Source organism: Balaenoptera borealis, assembly GCF_965194805.1.
Source record: "Balaenoptera borealis genome assembly, chromosome: 16".
In the NCBI taxonomy this organism is placed as follows: domain Eukaryota; kingdom Metazoa; phylum Chordata; class Mammalia; order Artiodactyla; family Balaenopteridae; genus Balaenoptera; species Balaenoptera borealis.
The window spans coordinates 87,356,858-87,379,354 of record NC_138872.1 but is presented as its reverse complement, the minus strand read 5'-3'; the positions used below and the strand labels follow the sequence as shown (position 1 = coordinate 87,379,354).

Here is a 22,497-nt window from a genome sequence, read left to right as displayed (position 1 = left end):
TAAGACTGCCTGGTGCACCCCAGGCCCCGCACCAGAGTAAACAGCTCGACTGGTCTCCAGCTGCCCTGTCCCTGCCCCCTGGGAAAGGCTCTTCTGAACGTCCCGGTCCCCAGAGGCGTTCGTACACCTTACTGTATAATTACTTATTTATGTGAGAAAGGAGAGACCCAAGGTGCTCAGAGAGACAGCACGGAGCTGCAGAGCTGGATGGGTCCTGCCCCCTCCAGGCACCTGCGGCCCCCCTCCTCCGTTCTCCCCTTTCCTTTGGGTGGCGCGGCCCCCTGAGCAAGAGGTCGTCGGGTGGGGAAGGCATATCCCTAGGGCTGCGTGCAGACATCGCGGTAGCAAGGCCTCTGGCTAGGTGCTTTACTATCCGCAAAGCCCCTTGCCCACCTGCAGGTGCTGCTCAGGGCGCTGTGGCTGGCGAGGCTCTTCGCCGAGCCCTCAGCGCCCAGGCCGGCTGCTCATGGGCGTCTGGGCTGCCGTCCAGGCGGGGCCCGAGGGATTCGGCATTGGTTGGGCGCTGGTCTGTTAGGACTGGGAGCAGAGCCCAGCAGGCCTGGGGGCTCACAGTCATGGCTTCGGGGTGCAGCAGCCAGGAGATGCTGCACCCTCGGATGGAAGTGGGGAGGCTGTCTGGGGGTGAGCGCAGAGGCCTGCAGCCCTTCCCGGATCCGGGCCGAGCCCCTGGATGCCACTGAGGGTAGAGGCCAGGCCTGGGGTCCTCCCTCCGCCCTGATTCTGTGAGCGGCCCCTCCTCCGGCCCCTGCCTCTCACTGCTCCTAGATGGTGGCGCTCATGGACCCCGGCGAGGACCCTGAGGACACACTGCACACACACCGGTCCCGGGAGAAGACCTTCATCTTCGACACTGTGTTCGACCAGCACACCTCCCAGGTGCCCGGCCCTACCCACCACCCCACGGCCCCGCTGGGCCAGGCCTGCCAAGGGTGTCCTCATGTGGGAGGACTTGGCGGCCAGGTGACCTCATCCGTGATGTCTCATGGGGTCTCCCCGATGCACGAGGAAGTTGGTGCTCTGGGTCACTGCAGGGACAAGTAGCAGGCCCCTTCCATGGGTGCCGGGGGCCGCCAGGTGCCCGGGCTTTGCACGCATTCTCATTTATTCCTCTGTGTGTCCCTGTCTGTCCACCCACCCATCCATCCAGCAAAGCCGTGTGCTGTCCGCCACGGGGCTAGAAGACACTGCCTGCCCACAGGGGCTCACACCCCAGCCAGGGAAACAGGCCGAGCTCTCTGGGCAGACAGGTTTCTTCTATTGCCGAGATCTTAATGCCGTCGGAAGTAGAAGGACCAGGTCATCGTCAGTTATTGAGCAGCTATTGCATGCCAAGTGCTGTGCTTAAGTGCTTGACACGCCTTGTCTTCCAAGCGTCACAGCAACTCTGTAAAATACACGGTGATATTATCCCCACTTGACAGGTGAGGTGTTGGCTTAAGGAGGTCAGCAACTGGCCTGAGGTCACACAGCTAGAGAGCTGCAGAACCAGGACAAGGTCCCAGACAGTGTAAGTCCAAGGCTGGAGGAAAGCAGCACCAGCTTTGGAGTCTGTCCAACCAGGGCTCAGATGCTTCTGACTCGTGTCACCAGCCAGGGCTGTTGGGACAGTTAAGTGAGATGAAGAGCAGGCCCAGAGGGGGTTCAGGGAAGGCAGAGGAAGGGGGACCGTCCTTTCTATCCAGTCCAGCCAAATGCCCACGGCCTCAGACACCAGCCCTGGAGGTGTCCTTCCTTGAATACCCCTGTGGACAGGGAGCTCACTACCCACACACTCCTACCGCTACGTACTGCTGCCCTAAATGAAATTCCGCCAGCCCGAAACTTTCACTCCTGGTCCTAGTTTTGTCCCATAAGAGGAGTCACAATGCCCTTCCCGGATTTCCCAACCCTGTCACTACTTTCCAGTCCTTTGCATTCTTTTTGATTTCTCTCAATTCATGCAGAAGCCCTGGAAAGGACTCATACCTGTTTGGTACCAAACCTGTCAGGCCTCGTGGTGGGAGTTATCACTTACATTCTCGTGCGATCCTCCCTCACCGTGGTCTCACCGTGGGGCTCGGCGTGGTCCAGGCGGCTGCAGGACTGGGGTGGGGCTCGCGCCGTGGCTGGGCTGGCTGCCACTGTGGAGGTCCCTGTCCGTGTCCAGGGGGAGCAGGGTGTTTGCAGGCACCACACACCTGTCCTCTCCAGACAGCCAGGTGTCCGACTCTGGTCGGAGTGTGCATTTGCCTGTCTTCCTTCCGTCTGTCCGCAGAAAGATGTGTACTTGCCACCCCCCAGCGCTTAGTGGAAGGCGTCATTTCTGGATACAACGTGATGGTGTTTGCCCACAGCCCCTCAGGTGCTGCCAAAGGCCAGTGTCCCCCAGAGGGAATGAGGTTGGTGGCAGCGGAGTTCTTCCTAACAGCACAAAGCACCTCGTATGTGCTGGCCTTGCGCTGGTCCCTCTGCATCCGTTGGCTCCTTTGGTTCTTTCAACAGCCCTGAAAGGCAGGTAGAACGATCCCCCTGTCACAGATGAGAAAACTGAGCCTCAGAGGGGTAAAGGGACTTCCCCAAGGTTACACAGCTGGTAGGAGTGAGTGTGGAGCTCAACCCAAGCCTACACTTTTCTGCCCATGAGAACCACAGATTTCTCCTCTGCAGTTACAAGTTGGGGTCGGCAAACACTTGGGAAGCTAAGCTGCCTCTCCGCCTGAAAACTAGAATCACAGAGGGTCAGAGCTGGACGGGCCTTAATCCCCTCCCTATGCAGGTGGGGAAACTGAGGCCCTGAGAAACCTGGTCCGAAGTCACAGCTTGTTTATGGCATTCATTCATTCATTCTTTCATTCAACAAACATTAGGGAGCACCTGCTATGTGCTATGCTCTAGCAAAGGAAGAGGGCCATCTGGTCCTTCGTACAGGGCGAACGGAGGAGGTGAGGATCCCATGAAGAGGGACCGCTTAGAAAGTTTAACACATACGTTAATTCTCCTATTATGAGAACAACACAAACACCTTAAAGCGAATATGGAGAGAAGTACAGACATCTCTTGGGCCTCCCTCCTCTGATACTGTCTGCATCTTCGCTTTGTATCCTCCCGCTTTCGCTGCCCAGGTTTTCTTCCCCACAGTAGCCATCAGGCTGTTCAGACATGGTTTTTTTCGTTCTTGTTTCCAAAATGGAAACTGAGCATGTCAGAGCAGCCAGGGCGGTTTGCACAGTACAGGCAGCAGGTGTGACCAGGCTCCGGGGGGGCCCGAGCCCAGATCAGGAGCCCTGCCTTGGTGGGCATCCCATGCCTCCTGCAGGTGCCAGCAAGACCCACACGATGCTGCGCATGGACGCGGGGCCCGGCATCTACCTGCAGATGCTCACTGACCTCTTCCAGGCCATCGAGGAGACCCGTGAGAGCACGGACTGCAGCGTGTCCATGTCTTGCCTCGAGGTGAGCCGCCCACCCCCTCGGCTGCCCTGTCTGCAAAATGGGCCTGATCATGAGTGCGAAACCCCACGTGTTACCCCAAGGGCCCCCCAGCCTGTGGGAAACCTCAGGGCATTCCAGACTTCTCTGGAGATGCAAAGCCCCAGTGATAGGTAAGCCCCTGTGCTTCTTTTGCATCAGACCTACTGCTTCCAGCGTTTCTGTCTCATCCCAGATTTATAACGAAGTGATCTGGGACCTCCTGAACCCGTCCTCGGGGTGTCTGGACCTGCGGGAAGATTCTAGGGGCAGCATCCAGATCGCAGGCATCGCGGAGGTCTCCGCCTCAAACACCCAGGAGCTCAGGGTCACGGGGGCCCACGGAGGGACATGTGGCTCCTCCACGCCAGCCACGCTCACCAGTGCTCACAGAGCAGAGCCAGACACACAGCTCCAAAGCTGCTTTCGAGCTAAGGGAACAGCAAACTTCTGTACCACGTCCCCGCTCTCCTCACCTGTGCTCAGGGCAGACATCACCAATGGATCACGCACTCTTCCCTCTGCGTCCAGGTGCAGGTGGGGATTCTTTTTTTGCAGCACTCCAGGCAGTCGCAGTCAGAGTCGACTTCAGGTCTGAAATCTGTTTGCCATCTTGATCCTAAGTATGGCTCCCATAACGAGGGCAAGCTGTAAACATTTCTACAGCCCTCTGTCTTTCTCTCTCCCTCCAGTCTCTCTCTGTGCAGCCCTTGGGGTGGGCCTCCCGTCTGCTCAGAACATTTCAAAGGTTCCTGATTGCCTCTGAACAGCATGGACTTCTCGGCCCCCAGGCCCTGGATGACCGTGTGCTCTAGCCATGCTGGCGTAGGCATGAGGCCACCTGCCCTTAGCACCGTCCCTCATGGGTTCCAGATGCAGGAGGGGAGACTTCTTGCCTATTCTTTAATAACAACAACTATATGAGTCTCTCTCCACAATGCTCTGTGGTCCTAGCAGGCCTGGCACACAGTAGGTGCCCAGCAGAGGCTCACTGGGTTGATTTCCACAGCTGCTTGCGCACAAGTGGGTTTCAGGCCACTCGCCAACTCCAGCAAATCTGTACAACTGCCTGGAGTTCCATATGGAAAAGGGCTTGGTGGGGGAGAGATGGGTAATCCATTGGTGATGTCTGCCATGGGTAGAGGAGGCAGAAATGGTGAAACAAGTGTCAGCAATCTGCCATTCCTGCTGGATTAGTTGACTCGATTAATTAATCTCTTCATGCCACAAACCAGAAATTGCTTCCACTGGATGCGGTTCTGTCATCAGCATCCCAGCCGGGGAAGAGCTGCCCGAAGGAGCTCGGGAGGGCACATCTCCTTCTCTTGTTCTGCAGGGAGCGTGTGGCTACTTAGGGGCCCTTGACCGTCTGCCCGCTTCTGCCTCTGTCCTCAGACCACGCAGCTCCTCACCAAAGGCAACTGGCAGTGCACACAGGAGTCCACCGCCACCAGCAAGATGTCGTCCCGCTCCCACGCCGTGCTGCAGGTCACCGTGCACCGGCGCAGCCACGGCACAGACATGGCAGAGGAAGTGCACATTGGGAGGCTCTCCATGGTGGACCTGGGGGGCTTGGAGCTGGCGCCTCAGGTTCCTGTCCTCTTCATCTCCGTTACTCGCCTTGTGTCCATCTGCCCTTTAGTCTGGGAGCAGGACCCTGTCCATCCTTGTTGAACACTGTCTCCAGCACCTAGGACAGCACCCGGTCGAAGGGAGGTGCCCGCTACACGTTTGCTGAGTGAATGAATTCTCAGCAGGTATTGGGGGTCACTCCCGCGGGGCCAGTATTTATGGAGGGCTTCCTGTGTGGCAGGCTCTCCCGGGCACCAGAGACGTGAAGATGAGCAACCCCCAGACCCTCGCCCGCGGGGAGCTCTGAGCCTCTGGGGGCGGGCGGGAGACAGATGTGTAGCTGGTAATTACAGCACGGGGAGGCCTGCGCCTTGAGATTCGGGGTCACACAGAGGCTGTGGAGCCCAGAGGAGGGTGGGGCCTCGGGGCTGAGCCTGAAAGGTCATCAGGAGTTCGGTGGGTGGAGGGAGCAGCGTGTGCGGGGTGGCTGTCGGGATGCCCTCCGAGGACCTGCCTGCTGCGCCCGCGCCCCTGGCTCGCTGTCCTTCTTGGCACCTGTTGCTGGGAGGGAGGGTTGTGCGCACCGTTGCCCCAGGGGCCGGAGCAGTCCTTGAGGACAGGACCCAGCCCAGCGCCAGGAACAGAGAAGGTGCCTGATGGAGGCCAGGTCAGAACAACAGTAATATTATCAACAAGGGACGTTCTCACGTCCCCCTAATGCACCAGGCACTTAGCGTTCATCACCCACCTAATCCCCCGACGCCCGTAGGGTAGGCGGCCTCATGCCTGGCTTACAAATGCACGGCTGAGACTCGGGGTGGTGTGACTTCGCCTGCACAAAGGTATCAGGTGGATCCAGCCTTTGGACCTGGAGGGATCTGGCCCAAATCCGTGCCTTTCACTGATGATATTTGTCCTCCAGTTTGCAGGCTATGCTCTGAGTCCTTGGGGTTTGTCAGTCATTGCATTGCTTCATTCAGTCATTCATTCGTTCACCTGCCCTGCACCTGGCCCTGCCCTTGGTGCCTGGGCTGCTGAAAGGAGCAGAGCCTGGCCAGCTGGCCCAGAGGCCGACAGGTTCAATGTATTGTATTAATGTGGTATGAAATTTGAGGTACAGTAAGGCCAGCAGATCAGGAGATGACTGCCATTGAAGAAATGGTTTGCTACTCACAGCTCCCAAGAGGAGGGGGCAGGAGAAGCCGGGCCGGGCCACACGGGGAAGCACCAGGGTTGGTCTGGAGGCAGAGGGAACAAGGGGAAAACATGGGCCAGAGCCTCTCTCGTGACTTCCATGGGAAGGCAGGCTGAGCACTGGCCAGTTTGAATAATTCCAGCGGGCTCTGGGGCACAGAGGATGTCTTTGGTTGTCTGGTACCTGCCCTGGGTGATGAGGGCAGGTAGACAGTGGCCCAGAGTGTGGGAGCCCCAAGGAGGAGGGGGTGGGGTGAGGGCTCTGGGTTGGCTGGTTTGCTTTTGAAAGGTGTGCTCACGGGTGACTTGTTTGTTATCAGAAGGAACTGGCAACCCTGGGAGGGGCAGCAGGGCCCCAAGATGACAAAACATTAGGATACAGAAAATAAAAGACGTGGTTCATACACAGACAGATGTGGGCACAGACAGTTTCATGTAGACCAAGCCGAGTGTGATGGAACCCTGGGAGTCTGCCCGTGCCAGCTGGACTTGGCCATGTGCTCAGGGGGCAAGGTGGAGACCAGCCTCCTCAGATCTTAGCTCTTGGAGAGGCCGTTGGACAGGGGTTCAGGCCCTAGGTTCTTGTTCTCCCTCTGCTGCAAATAGCTGTGTGCCTTTGGTCAGGCCCCTGTCCCTCTCTGGGCTGTATACTCAGGTGGCCTAGGGACTGTCTTCAGGCCTGGTTGCCTATCACAGTCTGTCATTTCTTCATAGAAAATCACTCACAAAAGAGTTTGTTCCAGGGCACAAGGCCTCTGAGCAAAACCCCAAATTCTGTGGCACAGACACGTGACACGTGAGCAGCTGCCGTGGCCTGGGTCATGCTGGCAGCTCCCACTCAGTGAAAGTAGCAGCTCATGTTTACTGCTCGCTTCTGTGGGCCCATCTCTGAGCTGGCCTTGCCTGTCAAATCCTCACCATGACCAGAGCAACTGCCTCTTTTGACAAATAAGGAGACTGAGACAGGCTGGGAGACTTGTCTGAGATGTCACTTAAGCCGTTCTCAAGCCGTGCTCCAAACTGGCTCTAAAACCCATGTCCCTTAAAGAGAAAACGTTATTTTCCTTTCTGATTTCAAATGTAACCAAATCAGTGCAGAAAATATGGAAAATATGGTTAAGCCAAAGGAAGAAAATTAAAGTCCCCACAATGGCTGCACTTAGAGGCAATCATCCCGGTGGCAGTTTGGCGTGTGTCCTCCTAAGGCCCCTTCAGGCATCTTTATACATTTGTTCAGTGCTCAGACATCCAGCCGCGCTGCGGGCCAGACGCCTGCCAGTGTCCAGGCTCTGGGGACAGATGGCCAACCAAGGTGACAGCTCCATCATGGAACTTATGTTCTGTGGGGAGCAGTTAGGGAAATAACAAACGCATAAAAGAGCGAGATAATTGCCGAGAGAGCCAAGCAATTTGAAGGAAACGTACAGGGTGGCGTGGTCCCCCCGTGGAGTGAGGGGGGTGGGCACTCCCGCAGGAGGACCACTAGGCTGAGACTGGGAGGGCGAGGAAGCTTCGGCATTGGGGGGGCTTTCTCGCGAAAACGCACACATTCGTATTTTTATCATAAAAAGGGGACTGTTCTGCCCAGGCATCCCTCTGAGCCCTTTTTAATCTCATTTCACAGAGAGCATCTTTTCAACATTGGTAAACACTCTACCTTGCCCCCTTGCCTGGCTGTGTGGTATTCCACCGCAGAATCTGGTGTCGTTTCTCTCTCCAGTCCCTGGGCTGTGGGAGTGTAGTCAGTGCAACCACCCTGAGCCTCCCAGGGTGGGGTGGGGTTATCGCATCCTCTGGACCTCAGTCCCCTCCCCACGGGGCCTGGGTTGGGGAGATGGCGGGGTCGGGGGTGGGGGAGGACCACCTCCCCTCCAGCTGGCTTCTTCTCACTCAGACCCAGAACCGAGGCAAGAGGATGAAGGAGGGCACCCCCATCAACCGCTGCCTGCTGGCGCTGGGCAACTGCATCAACGCACTCAGCGAGAGGGCGGCAGCCAGGCGCAATATGTGAACTTCCGGGACAGCAAACTCACACGCGCCTGCTGAAGGTATGAGCCCCAGGCCAGAGACAGGCGTGGCTGCAGCATCTGACTGCATCTTTCAGGATTTACCTGGGCCTAAGGGCCCTTCCAGGAACCCCTGAAAGCAGGAAAATCTCTGCTTTATCTGGAGAAATCATCTCTAGTCACTGCTCGAATCTCCCCTCCATCCCTCTGAGTGTGTTCCAGCCCATGCTTGTACACCCCTAGGGACAGGGAGCTCATTACCTCACCAAGGCTGTCTGTCTCATCACAGACGGTCTGAGAAAATTCCTCTTCATACTGAGCTGAATGCTGTCACCTCTATTCTACAGCAAGGCAGGGTGTAGGTAAACAGATAGGAAAGCAACAAATAAATGGCTCTGTAAGTTTGGCCTCTTGGTCTAATCTACCTGCATCAGAGTGGAAGTCAGATGGGGCGGGCCTGCAGCAGGTCCATCTCATCCTGAGAGTCACCTCCCTGAGCACTGACCCCTTGGTCCAGCCTCAGCTGCCCTTCTCAGGGTTTGGAGCAGGAACCCCAGATGGGCTGGTCCAGAGGAGCCCGGGACGGGTAGGGGAGGGATGGCGCCCCCGGGCAGGTGGGAACCCCGGTTCCCACCACCCCCAGCTGGCAACCCCGGTTCCCACCACCCCCAGCTGGCAACCCCGGTTCCCACCACCCCCAGCTGGCAACCCCGGTTCCCACCACCCCCAGCTGGCAACCCCGGTTCCCACCACCCCCAGCTGGCGCCTTCCACTGAGCAGGATACCCTGGGAGGGAACAGCCGGAGGGTGATAATGGCCCACATCAGCCCAGCCAGCACGCGCTTCGAGGAGTCGCGGACCACCCTGCTGTACGCGTACCGAGCCAGGAACATCAAGAGGAGGGTGGGCCGCTCCCTCCCACCTTCCCTCACCCGCTCCCTCTGTTTTACTCTCCTGCCTGCTCACTGAGTTCTACAGCTCTCCCTCCAGAGGCTCTAGGGGAGGGTCCCTTCCAGCTCCCATGGCTGCTGGCGCTTGGCTTGTGGCCACATCCCTCCAGTCTCTGCTCCGCCTTTACGGGGCCTTCTCCTCCTCCCTTTGCTTCTCTCCTTCTCCTCTTTTATGAGGGCAGTTGGCATTGATTTTAGGGCCCTCCCTAATCCGGGATGATCTCATCTCAAATCCTTAATTACATCTGCAAAGACTCTTTTTTCCAAATAAGGCCACATTCACAGGGTTCGGGGAAGGGACTTATCTCTGTGCCTGGCATCGCTGTAAGCTCTCAGTGTGATCTGATTTACTTAATTCTCAACAACCCGCTCCCTAGGAGGTAGGTCCTATTATGATCCCATCTTACGGAGTGGGCAGCTGAAGCACAGAGAGATAAAGCAACTTCTCTAACCTACCACAGCTGGGGCAGAGCTGGTGTTGGGGCCCAGGGAGACTGGCTCCGGAGTCCATGCCTCACACTGCTGTGCTGTTCTGTCTACACTGCTGTACTCAGTGTAAAGGATTCATCTCTTAAGGCTGTGTGACAGTCAATGAGATAATGCACATTAGCGACTTAGCACAGGAGTGAGTAGTGGCCAACATATGATACGTGTTATTTTACTACCATTATTACCATGTGTCGACAGACGAGGGATGAGCCCTTCCCAATGTCCAGCTCTGAGCGAGGCGCCACCATAAAACCATCATCGGCATCAGCACCAACATCATCAGAGCTTCTGCTCCCACACGAACCCTGAGCTTAGCAGAGGAGAAGGCAGCTATGAGACAAGAACCCACACAGATGAGTGTTTCATTGCCAACTGTGGCAAGTGCTCTGAACGAAAGCCACAGGGCGCCGCAAGGAAGAACCACAGAGAAGGCCGAGTTTAGAGGGGTCTTCCACCAAGGGGGACTGACTCCGGCAAGGGAGCTGAGCCCCGAGCGCTAAAGAGAGTGTGTCTGTGCAGACTGAGGGCCAGTGTGCACTTCTGGTGGAACTTCAAGTGCGTGTGCCCTGCGGCCAGCAATGTCACCTTCCACATCTACCAAAGAGAAACTCAGACCCACGTGCTCAGGGAAGTTGTGTCACAGGAAAGCCCCAAAGTGCCCGCTGAAGAGGAGGGGACAGGTGCCTGCTGTGTCCCTGTTCCGGCCCACTCTGCAGCTGTTACAGAGAATGGGGTAGACCCATCTGTGCAGACGGACAGCCTCTAAGACACATCATTAGACCAGAAAAGCAAGTTAAAGAACAGCAGCTACAGTCTGATATAATTTACGTAAACCCCTCAAAGCTGAACCCACACCCCCAAAACTCCCCATGTGTATCTCTCTAGATACATGTATATGTATAAAACCGCACAGAGAAAGATTCGGAAGGGCACACACCAAAATGGTAGCAGTGGTTACCCAAGGGGAGGGTTTTCAAAAACCTCTCCATGGCTTGTTTGAATTTTGGTTTTTTTGTGGCAAAATATACATAACATAAAATTCACCCCTTGAACCATTTTAAACGACCCAGTTCGGTGGCATTAAGCACATTCACATTGTTGTGCGACCATCCCCACTGTCCGTCTCCAGAACTTTCATCTTCCCAAACTGAGACTCTGCCCAGATTAAACACCGACTCCCTCCCCTCCCCCACTCCTGGCCCCTACCCCCTACTTTCTGTCTCTGTGACCCTGACTCTTCCAGGGACCACACGTGTGGATCATACGGTGTTTGTCCTTCTGCATCTGGCTTATTTCATTTTTCATCATGTCCATACATGTTGCAGCAGGTGTCAGAATCTCCTTCCCTTTTAAGACAGAATAGTACTGATTTAAATTTTCCTGACAAAACGTGCTTGCGTCTTTCTGGCATAAATACATTGGGTGACAGGTGTCCTTCGCGGGGCAGCCAGCTGGCCCTGACCTTGGCCACGTCCCGCCACCAGGTCAAGCGCAACCTGCTGAACGTGTCCTACCACATCGCGCAGTACGCGGACGTCATCTCCGACCTGGGCAGGCAGATCAAGCACCCCAAGGCCAAGGTGGAGAAGCAGGAGAAGGAGAAGAGAAGCATCCCGGAGGCCGACATGCTCAAGGTAGGGCCGTACACGCACCAAGTGCCTCCTGCTGCTGGGCCGTCCGGGACACCGGAGGCCCACTGCGTCCTCCTGCCCTTCCTGGAGCGGTGTCTGCACTGAGCGCCCCACACAGGGTGACCGCCGAGCCCAGCCTGACGTTTTTTTAAAAAATATTTTTTTAATTTATTTATTTTTTGGCTGCGTCGGGTCTTACTTGCCACACGCGGGATCTTTCATTGTAGCACACGGGCTTCTCTCTAGTTGTAGAGTGCAGGCTCAGTAGATATGGCGTGCGGGTTTAGTTGCCCCGTGGGATGTGGGATCCTAGTTCCCCGACCAGGGATCGAACCTGAGTCCCCTGCATTGGAAGGTGGATTCTTTTTTTTTTTTTTTGATTTCTTTTTTTTTTTTTTTTAAGCAATCACTCTTTAATTTTATTTATTTATTTATTTTTGACTGTGTTGGGTCTTCGTTTCTGTGCGAGAGCTTTCTCCAGTTGCGGCAAGCGGGGGCCACTCTTCATCGCGGTGCGCGGGCCTCTCACTATCGCGGCCTCTCTTGTTGCAGAGCACAGGCTCCAGACGCGCAGGCTCAGTAGTTGTGGCTCATGGGCCCAGTTGCTCCGCAGCATGTGGGATCCTCCAGGACCAGGGCTCGAACCCGTGTCCCCTGCATTGGCAGGCAGATTCTCAACCACTGGCCACCAGGGAAGTCCCCCGCGGCCTCAGGGAGCAGGCGTCTCTCTGCTCTCTTCTAATCTCTTCCTTCTTATCTTTCTTCAGCTTTTCTTCTTGCTGCCTATTTTTTTTTCCCTCCCAAATCAGTTTGTTTTTTTTTAATCTTTTCATTTTGGAATAATTCTAAATTTACAAAAAATTTGCAAAGATACTGCAGAGTTCCCAGCTTCCCCTAATGTTAACGTCTAGGGCCTTCCAAAAAAGTGCGTTGAGGCAAAACTCACGCCACATACAATTCACCATCTTAAAGCAAACACTTCATTCAGCACATCCACCGTGTTGGGCAGCCGCTGTTTCTGTCTCGTTCTGAAACGTTTCCACCCCAAAGTGAAACCCGTACCCACTAGGCAGCCTCTCTCCATCCCTCCCTTCTCCCCAAATCGGCTTGATGTAGGCCTCCTTTTGGGGTAGAGCACACCATAGTTTTACCCTAAAATTAATCAGTAAGTTTAAAAGGTGTCCATAAAAAATACCTGTAACGAAGTCAAGTAAACGTATGTACACACACACACACACACGTTCTTTTGGCTTATTAAGATAAGTTTTGGCATAGTAAATAAAGGATTTTTGAAAATCAATAAGAAAGAACCAACAGCCCAATTAAAAAATGAGGGTGAGGAAATGAATAGGCAATTCAGAGAGTTTCTAGTGGCCATATACATAGGAAAAGATTCTCAATTGCATTAGGAAACAGAGATACAAATTGAAACAATTTTCACTTATTGGACTGGCTAAAATTAAAATGTCAAGTAGTATTAAATGGATAATATAAAATAAAGTCTGGAAGGCAGCCTTAACCACTATTATTGGGAATCTAAATTAACACTTCTCTTTGGAGGCTGTTTTAGCTGCATCTTTTCAAACTTTAAGTGTATGTGTTCTGTGCCCAGCAACTTCCCCCAAATCTACCAGGAGACGCATGCGCTCACATGCCCATCAAAGGGGATGGGACAAGCTAACTGGTGGGTCCCTCCTATGGATCACCTTGCAGGTGCTACAGAGAATGGGGCAGACCCATCTGTGCAGACGGACAGCCTCCAAGACCGTTGCTAGATGAGAAAAGCAAGTTAAAGAATAACAGCCATAGCCTGATATAATTGACCCACCAGAAAACCTGTATATCTCATTAGATACAGATATATGTACAAAACTGCACAGAAAAAGATCCAGAAGGGCACATATCAAAATGATAGCAGTGGTTTCCTGTGGGTGGGGGACTGGGGTTGGGGGGAGGGCAATCAGGTAGATAATCAAGTCTTGATGTATTATTCGAATTTTTATCACAAAAACGTGTTCCTGTATTAGATGTGTAAATACATAATATTTAAAACGTTTCCTGATTGTTATAGTAATATGTGTTTATCATTCAAATCTTGGAGTATGCTGCAAAGTGTAAGAAGAAAATAGAACTCACTCATAATCCCACAACTTGCAGATACCACTGTTAGATTTAGCTATTTCATTCCAGTCTCTTAAATAAATCCGTACACACATGAACGGCAAAATTGGGAGTTGGGGGGACATCCCTGGTGGCACAGTGGTTAAGAATCCACCCGCCAATGCAGGGGACACGGGTTCGAGCCCTGATCCGGGAGGATCCCACATGCCGCAGAGCAACTAAGCCCATGCATCACAACTACTGAGCCTGCACTCCAGAGCCCACGAGCCACAACTACTGAGCCCACGCACCTAGAGCCCGTGCTCCGCAACAAGAGAAGCCACCGCAATGAGAAACCCGCGCACTGCAATGAAGAGTAGCCCCCGCTCTCCACAACTACAGAAAGCCTGTACGCAGCAACGAAGACCCAACACAGCCAAAAATAAATTTTAAAAAAAAAGTTGGGAGTTGGGATCAGGCAATGTCACACATTTAATGAGTACCTACTATGTAACAGGTGCATATCAGTGTTGGGGATGCAGGGAGGGAACGAGCCATACACAGACCTGGTTCAGAGTCATCCAGCAGAGGAACTGCACGTGCAAAGGCCCTGGGGTGGGAGTGGGTTTGATGAGTTCAGGGGGCAGAGGGCCGCCCACGTGGCTGGCACCTGAGGAGAGGTGCGTGGTGGGAGCTGAGGCTGGAAGACGTCAAACAGGGGCCTGGGTTTATCCTGACTGTAACGGGAAGCCAAGGAGACCTTGAGCAGGACAGCAATGTGCCAGGAGCCCCCTTGAGCTGTATATTCGAGAAGTGGAAGTGAGACTACTCACAGGGCAGGTGGGGGATTCTCCACGGCTGGGGTTTTGTCTGGAGACCATGACAGGAGTTGAGGAGGAGGCCAGGAGTGACCACAGTGATCAACTCTGAACACCACGTCGAGGAGGGAAGTAGAAAGTGCTCACACTTTTGTTATGAGGATTTTCCAGTACTCACAGAAGGAGAAAGAACAGTAAAGCGAGCCCTCGTTACCCACTCTCCCGGCCTGTTTTCTTCCCACGCACTTCCCTCAGCCTATTATCTTGAAGCAAATTTCAGTCATCATATCATTTCATTCATAAATATTTCAGCCTATAATCCCTAAAAAATAAAGGCTCTTTACAAACACATAACTACAGTATCATTTCCACACCTTAAAAAATATTAACAGTAATGTGTTTGTATCACCAGAGAGCCAATAGGTGTTCAACTTTCCAACAATCTCAGCGGCGTCCTAAATCTCTTTTGTGTTTGAACTAGGATCCCAAGAAAGTCCACATCTTGAATTTGGTTGATACATCTTAATCTTTTAAGTCTCTTTTATTCTATGTGCTTTCCTGCTCCACTTCTTTGGGTTTTTCTTTTGATTGTTGTTGAAGAAACTGGGTCTTTTGTCCCGCGGAGTTTCTTACAGTCTGGTTTTGCCAATAGCATGTTCCTCTGTGCTTCCTATATGTTGTTGTCTAAAGGCTTGAAAGAGGAAGTTTAGAGAACTTTTCTAAAAAACAGAATTGAGAGCACTTTGTTTTTGCAACGGGGGCGATAGCTCAAACACAGCGAAGTGGATGGAACGGAGAGTTCTGGGGCTGGCGGGGCTGACAGAGCCTGGGGGCTGCAGCTGTGCCTACAGGTGGGAGATTCGGGTCAGTGGAGGGTGAGATCTCCAGAGGAGAGGAGGCCAAGGAATGCAGGCCCTTGGGTGACGACTGGATAGTCTCTGAGGACTTTGTTGTCATCAGGAGTGATGAGCAAGAAGCGGTGAGGAGAAAGTCAGAGAGACGGATGAGAAAATTTTCCGTGGAGAAGGGAGTGTGGCCACGGCATTGAGTAGGCACTGGTGATGGGGTGATAACACGCCCTTCAAAGGAGTTGGAGAAAAACACTCAGAGGGAATACATGTCCGGAAGGAGCAGGAGAACGCCTACCTCAGCTCCAGCCCCAGTGGTCAGAGGGGGACAGGAGAAAACACAGCCTCCCTGGGAGGGCTGCTTGGAGATAGACACGCCATCATTTTTTTCCGGCTTTATTGAGATATAATTGACACATAACAGTGTGTGAGTTTAAGGTGTACACGATGATGCCTTGTTACCATATATTTCGCATTTATTGCCACGGTAAGGTCAGTAACACTTCCTTCTCTTCACACAATTACTATTATTTTGTTGAGGCTGTGAGAACATTTAAGATCTAGTCTCAGAAACTTCCAAGTAAACAATATTGTTAACTAGTAGTCACCATGCTGGAATTAGATCCCCAGAACTTAGTCATCTGATAACTGGAACTTTGTACCCTTTGACCAGTGTCTCCCCATCTTCCCCACCCCCACCTCTGGCAATCACCCACCTGTTCTCTGTTTCTATGAGTTCAGCTTTTTTTTTTAATGTATATTTTTTAATCTTATTTATTTAATTAATTTATTTTTGGCTGCATTGGGTCTTCGTTGCTGCACACAGGCTTTCTCTAGTTGCAGCGAGCAGGGGCTACTCTTCATTGCAGTGCACGGGCTTCTTGTTGCAATGGCTTCTCTTGTTGTGGAGCATGGGCTCTAGGTGCGTGGGTTTCAGTAGTTGTGGCACGTGGGCTCAGTAGTTGAGGCACGTGGGCTCAGTAGTTGTGGCTCACGGGCTCTAGAGCGCAGGCTCAGTAGTTGTGGCGCACGGGCTTAGTTGCTCTGTGGCATGTGGGATCTTCCCAGACCAGGGCTCGAACCCGTGTCCCCTGCCTTGGCAGATGGATTCTTAACCACTGTGCCACCAGGGAAGTCCCCATACTGTTTTGATTACTATAGCTTCATAAGATAGTTTGAAATCAGGATGTCTGTTGCTGTGTGCTTTGTTCGTTTTTTCTCAGGATTGCTTTTTCTACTTGGGGTCTTTTGGGATTTTTTTTTCTACTTCTATGAAAAATGCCATTGGAATTTTGATAGGCATTGCACTGAATCTACAGGTGGCTTTGATTAGTATGGATGTTTTAACTATATTAATTCTTGTGATCCATGAACAAAGGATATCTTCCAATTTATTTGTGTCTTCTTCAGTTTCTCTCATTGGGGCCTTACAGTTTTCACTGTATAGCTCTTTCACCTCCCCGGTTAAATTTATTCTTAAGAGTTTTATTATTTTTGATTCAGTTGTATATGGTATTGTTTTCTTTATTTCTTTTTCAGATAGTTCATTGTTAGTGTATTTTGTAACCTGCAACTTTACTGAATTCATTGATCAGTTCTAATGGTTTTTTCGTGGTGTCTCTAGGGTTTTCTATATAAAATCATGTCATCTGCAAACAGACAGTTTTACTTCTTCCTGTCTGATTTGGATGACTCTTTTTTTTTCTTTTCTGATTGCTCTGATTAGGACTTCTAGTACTATATTAAATATGAGTGGTGAGAGTGGGCACCCTTGTCTTGTTCCTGATCTCAGAGAAAAAGCTTTCAACCTTTCACCATTCAGTATGTTATGTTAGCTGTGGGCTTGTCATAGATGGCCTTTATTATGTTGAGGTGCAGTCCTATACCTACTTTGTTGACAGTTTTTATCATGAAAGATGTTGGATTTTGTCAAATACTTTTCCTGTATTATTGAAATGATCATATGATTTTTGTCTTTCATAATATTAATATGGTGTACCATAATTACTGATTTGCATATGTGGAACCATCTTTGCATCCCAGAGATAAATTCCACTTGATCATGGTGTATGAGCTTTCAATGTGCCATGGATTTTGGGTTGCTAGTATTTTAATGAGAATATTTTCATCTATGTTCAACAGGGATATTGACCTGTAGTTTTCTTTTCTTATAGTGTCCTTGTCTGGCTTTGGTATCAGGGTAGTGCTGGCCTCATGAAACGAGTTTGGGAGTGTTCCCTTCTCTTCAATTTTTTGGAAGAGTCTGAGGATTGGTGTTAATTCTTCTTTGAACGTTTGGTGGAATTCACCCCTGTGCTTTTCTTTGTTGGGAGGGTTTCGATTACTGATTTAATCACCTTACTCATTATTGGTCTGCTTATATTTTCTGTTTCTTCATGATAAAGGCTTGGTAGGTTGTATGTTTCTAGTAATTTATCCACTTCTTCTAGATTAACCTATTTGTTGGCATATAATTGATCATACCAATCTTATGAGCCTTTGTATTTCTGTGGTACCAGTTGTAATGTCTCCTCTGTCATTTATAATGTTATTTATTTGCATCTTCTCTCTCTCTTTTTTTTTTCTTGGTAAGTCTAGCTAAAGGTTTGTCAATTTTGTTTATCTTTTCAAAAAACCAGCCCTTAATTTTGTTGATCTTAATTGTGTTGATCTTTCCTGTTGTTTTCATGGATTTCTGCTCTCATCTTTGTTATCACCCTCCTTCTGCTAACTTTGGGTTTAGTGTGTTCTTCTTTTTCTAGTTCCTTGAGGTCACTGCTATCATTTTGAAGTATTCCTTCTTGGATCTTTTTCTGCGCAGTGCTGTAGACATAAATGTATCCAGAGAGGTATGTGGTGTGTGTGTATGTGTATGGGGGAGTGGCTTTGGGTTTTTGTATAAATGACTTCAGACTTTAGCTGTTATTCTTTAACTTGTTTTTCTCAGCCATTGATGTGTCTTGGAGGCCGTCCATCTGCAGAGACGGGGCTCCCTCATCTCTGTAACAGCTGCAGAGTGTTCCATAGGATGTCCATACTGGAGTCTGCTTATCCTGTCCCCTCTGATGGGCACTTTGGGGCTTTCCAGTTACCATAGCCTCCTTGCGCACATGGGTGCCTATTTTTCTTTGGTAGATCTGGGGCTCAGGTTTCTGCTGGAGCAAGAGGGTGAAGGAAAATTTCAAAGAAGAGTGGTTGTTGGTGATGGCACACTGAGTCCCATGGGGCCAGCAGAGGGCTTCAGGGGCTGGTGGGGGTGGAAGATGGCGTTGTTGTAGAGCATCTATAAAGCTAGGTGATGACCAGGAAGCTTGGGCTTCTTTGGGGTCAGGGGTCAACAGGGATGCATGCCATAATGGCTCTCATCCTGCTGGCCTATTAGTTATTGGGACTGGCCTTGGTGGTCTGAGGAGGTGGGCAGCGTCATGGAGGGGATGAGGGTCTCATGGTGAGCCCTGAGGGCATGAGGGGCTTCCCTTGGGTCCGGCTATGGCGAACCTAGGGCAGCAGTGGGCAGCTTGTGTCCATGGCTCTGCCAGGATCATTCCTTTATGAGCATTTCCTAGGATATCATGTATTCCCCAAAAGCTTTATTTTAATGACTGCAATGATTTGGCCATCTGGATGCATCATAATTTATTTAACCAATCCCAGATGGCTTGTTTAGGGAAAAGGAATCCCTTGACCACGGCCCTCAAAGTCAGGGGAACCAGCTGCATGTGACCAGAGTGGAGATATCTACTGGGACAGGCAGGGAAAACCATCGATTAATCACTGGATAGCTGTTAGGTAGGAACTGATCATGGGAAACGAAAAGACAAACTAGTTTAGTTCCGTGGAACTTATAGTCCAGCAGGAGAGGCAGGTGTTGAACATTTACCACAAAATGTTACCAAATTATCGATATGCAGAAGACTGCCAAGGAGAAGGTAGGATGTTTTCAGAGCAAGTGGCAGATGGACCCAGATTGAGAGTCTAGGAATGTTCCCCTGAGGAAGTGAGGTCAGAGCTGAGACAGCTAGCCCAGCCCCATTCTTCCTTGGATTCCTGAGACTCAAATCCATGCAACCCAACCGCAAAACAGGCAAACAGAGAGTCTAAATCCCTCTAAAGGAACCATCCGAGTATCCACCCATCCACCCATCCATCCATCCATCATCCACCCATCCATCCATCCATTCACCTGCCCATCTAGCCTTCCACCCACCCATCCATCCATCCTCCATCCATTATCCACCCATCCATACACTGTATATAAAGCCTGTCCTTGGACCTGATCCTGTGCGGCCAGGCAAGCATGGATTCAACCCTGGCCTAGGTGGCACTGCTCCCGGTGCAGCTGGCTCTCTTCCTGCCCCCAGCCGCCATCCCTCCACCCGACACAGAGGAGGACAGCCGCCTGCAGATGAAGGAGATCCGGGTGCAGCTCATCGGGGGCTTCAAGGAGCAGCTGGAGATGCGACGCAGCCTGGTGGAGCTGGAGAGCACCAGCCTCGAGCTGCACGTGGACGTGTCCCACTACCTGCCGACCGTGGTGGAGTGAGCGCGCCCACCCTCCCAGGGATGGGCCGGGGAGGCCAGCAGGACCGGGGGCCCTGCGGTGGGGAGCTCCTTTTTCTGCTACTGTCCAGCCTCCCTCTACTGCCGGTGGGTCCCCAGGGGGACTTCAGCCAAGGGCACCCTCGCTGCCCTGCTCTCCTGGCCTGTGGCTAATCTGGGCCAGTGGGAGAGGCTCCCAGGCCCCTTCGACCTCCTTCTACAGGTGGAGTCCAGGGCCAGCCCTGGCAGGTTAGGGTCAACCCCATTTCACAGCGAGGATGTTGAGGGCAGAGGGGATGTGGGTTTGCCCGAGGTTGTGCGTCCACTCGGCCAGGGTCTTTCTACCATTCCACACGCACTCGCGGTTCACACCTACTGTGAGTGACTGACTGCCTGGCGAGGGACTGGCCGTGCACTTTGTCGTCCGGACCAGGAACACCAGAGGGTGGGGAGGCGCTATTAACAATCATGCTGGGATGACAGTGGGCAACCTAGGACACGTGTCCTCTCCGCTTACAGGCCCCAGCGCTGTGACTTGAGTCCATTTCTTCGCCAATCCTCTCCCATTTCTCCTCCTCCTCCTTCCTTCCTGTTTATTTTCTTAATCACGCAAACAGCAGGGCACCTGCACTAGAGGAATTCTGATAAAGGAAGCGCTCCCTCCATCCCATCCGCTGCTCCCAGCCCTCACTCCCTCTGGGTCCTCCTTCCTTGCAGTTTCCACATGACCCTTTATAGTTTAGGTTCGGTCGGGCGCCCTGCGTGCACCTTTGGAGGCGTCGCCCTGAGCTGGGTCCTCGCACTCCGTCGTCATGCAGCCCCGGGTGTGCTGCCGTCTCCAAGGTTTACAGCTGAGGGAACCGAGGAGCGTTTACGCGGCAGGCGGCCCACGTCACCCAGACGGTCCTGGGTGGGTCTGGGATTGGAGGCAGCGCGGGCACTTTGTCACGCGGCCAACCTGCCACAGATGTTTTCCAATTCTTTACTTCCTTCCAGTTTTGCTCATGACCTCTTGTTCTTCATAAGCATAGAAGGCATCAGATAGCAGCCCCAATTCTGCCCCGTTTTCACGCCCACGCCTGCCAGTAGACCAGCTGGGACCAATAGGAACTCTGAGACAGGAGATGCCAGAGCTCGCCAGGCTCTCCGGGCGTGGCCTGCGCTCTGACCCCTGACCCCTCTGTTGAGGCTGCAGCTGGGAGCGGGAGAAGACCCGCCACCTCGCGCACAGGGACAGGCCCCCTGAGAGGGACAAGGAGCCGGGGGAGGCCGACGGGGATGGGGACTCGGGCGGGTCCGCGGAGCCGCACGAGGTGGCCCTGGCCAGAGGGGAGGTCCACATGCTTCTGGCCGAGCGGCGGAAAACCGAGGCCCTCCAGGTGCGGGAGGGACCAGGCTCGCCACAGTCACAGCAGCGCTGCTGAGAGCTGCTAACGCTTTCTGACGGCAGCCGGCGCGCCAGGGCCTCCTACAGTAGTCCCCCGGAGCAGGGCCGATCACGACCATTCTACAGATGTGAAAACTGAGGCTCAGAGACGAGAGAAATTGTCCCCAGTCCCCAGAGAGCAGGACCCGACCTGAGCCTGACTCCAAAGTCCATGCCCCTTTGAGTTAGACTTATGGCTACACTGGGGGGGCACAGGGGGCCACGGAAATGGGGCACGAGTGGTGGCGTGGGGTCTACCGAGACCCCCTGCCTGTCTGTGGGCGCCTGCAGTGGCCACCGTGTGGGGAGCACTTTAGCCCCGCACGGCTCTCCATCGGCGTCCCCTCAGTCTCCCTGAGTCTGGTCTCAGGCGCATGGCACAGGAACAAGGAGCACGGTCAGAGGAAGCCCAGACTCCAGGCTCCTCTCTGGAGAAAGAGCTCTTCTCACATTCCTGTCTTCTGAGAAGAGCTGGCTATTTATATGAGCTATTTATATAATAGCTGGTTATCTAATAGTCTCACTTCAGAAAAATGACAGAACTGGCGCTTGATGGAGCCTTTGGGGAAAATGCCAGTGAAGCTGGCTACTATTTCAGCCCATTAGTTAAATGTTAGCAGGTGTATTTTCAGGCAAGTGGAGAAAACATCTGATGATGTCATGTTGCTAAAACAGGCAGTGTTTATTTCACTTAAAGGCTATTTGCCAAACCAAGAATCTCTTAATATTATTGCATCTGCCTGCAGCAATTTGGAGATTACATGATCTCACTGCAAAAGTCTTCCAACATTTAAAATTAAGAAAAACGCCTTTTTCTTAAAGAGATAATGTGCATCGGCAGAGAATATGGCCTTCGAGAGCCAAGTATAGATATTGAGCTGTAGCATGTAAATGTGAGTCTATTAATGAATTAATTAGATGATCAATCAGTCAATAACAAATCAATGTTTTCAGTGTCCAGCTCAGTGCCAGGCCCTGAGGACATAAAGATGAACAAGATACTCTCTAAGACTTAAGCTGTCAATCTACTGGGAAGAGACACAAACAACTATGTACAACCCAGTATGATAGCAGGATAATAGACATAGCAACAGGGTGCTGGGGAGCTGGCGGAGGGGGCTGTTGACTCAGCCGGGGGGTTTGGGAGGACCTCAGGGAGGAGAGGAGGGTCTTACTAGGGGAGCTGAGCCAGCTCCGCCCAAAGTGGTCCCCTCTCGGTCCCAGAGGATGAAGACGCAAAAGGCTGGAGCACGTCCTCTTGGGCTGCACTGGGGGCTGTTATCCGACCTGCTTCCAGGGACCGTGATTTGGGGGAAGGGATGTCGGCAGCTGCAGCCCCAGGCGTTACTATCTGGGGGCCTAGATGGAGTTACATGGTGTGGTGGCGATTTTAGGTGTCAGCTTGGACAGGCCATTGTACCCAGTGATTCCATGAAATGCTAATCTAGGTGCCGCT

The 22,497-nt window shown here is 52.4% G+C and overlaps 1 pseudogene across 1 annotated transcript in view; it reads left to right on the top strand.

The window, feature by feature from the left end:
- Nucleotides 1-22,497, top strand: part of LOC309613187 (kinesin-like protein KIF19) — a 29,307-nt pseudogene that overhangs the window by 1,233 nt on the left and 5,577 nt on the right. Inside the window, exons 2-10 of the transcript XR_014249792.1 lie at nucleotides 787-897; nucleotides 2,276-2,511; nucleotides 3,317-3,453; nucleotides 3,665-3,796; nucleotides 4,870-5,058; nucleotides 8,129-8,282; nucleotides 9,021-9,143; nucleotides 11,164-11,313; nucleotides 19,395-19,615. The product of XR_014249792.1 is annotated as a kinesin-like protein KIF19 (transcript). The remainder of the gene's footprint in view (nucleotides 1-786; nucleotides 898-2,275; nucleotides 2,512-3,316; nucleotides 3,454-3,664; nucleotides 3,797-4,869; nucleotides 5,059-8,128; nucleotides 8,283-9,020; nucleotides 9,144-11,163; nucleotides 11,314-19,394; nucleotides 19,616-22,497) is intronic.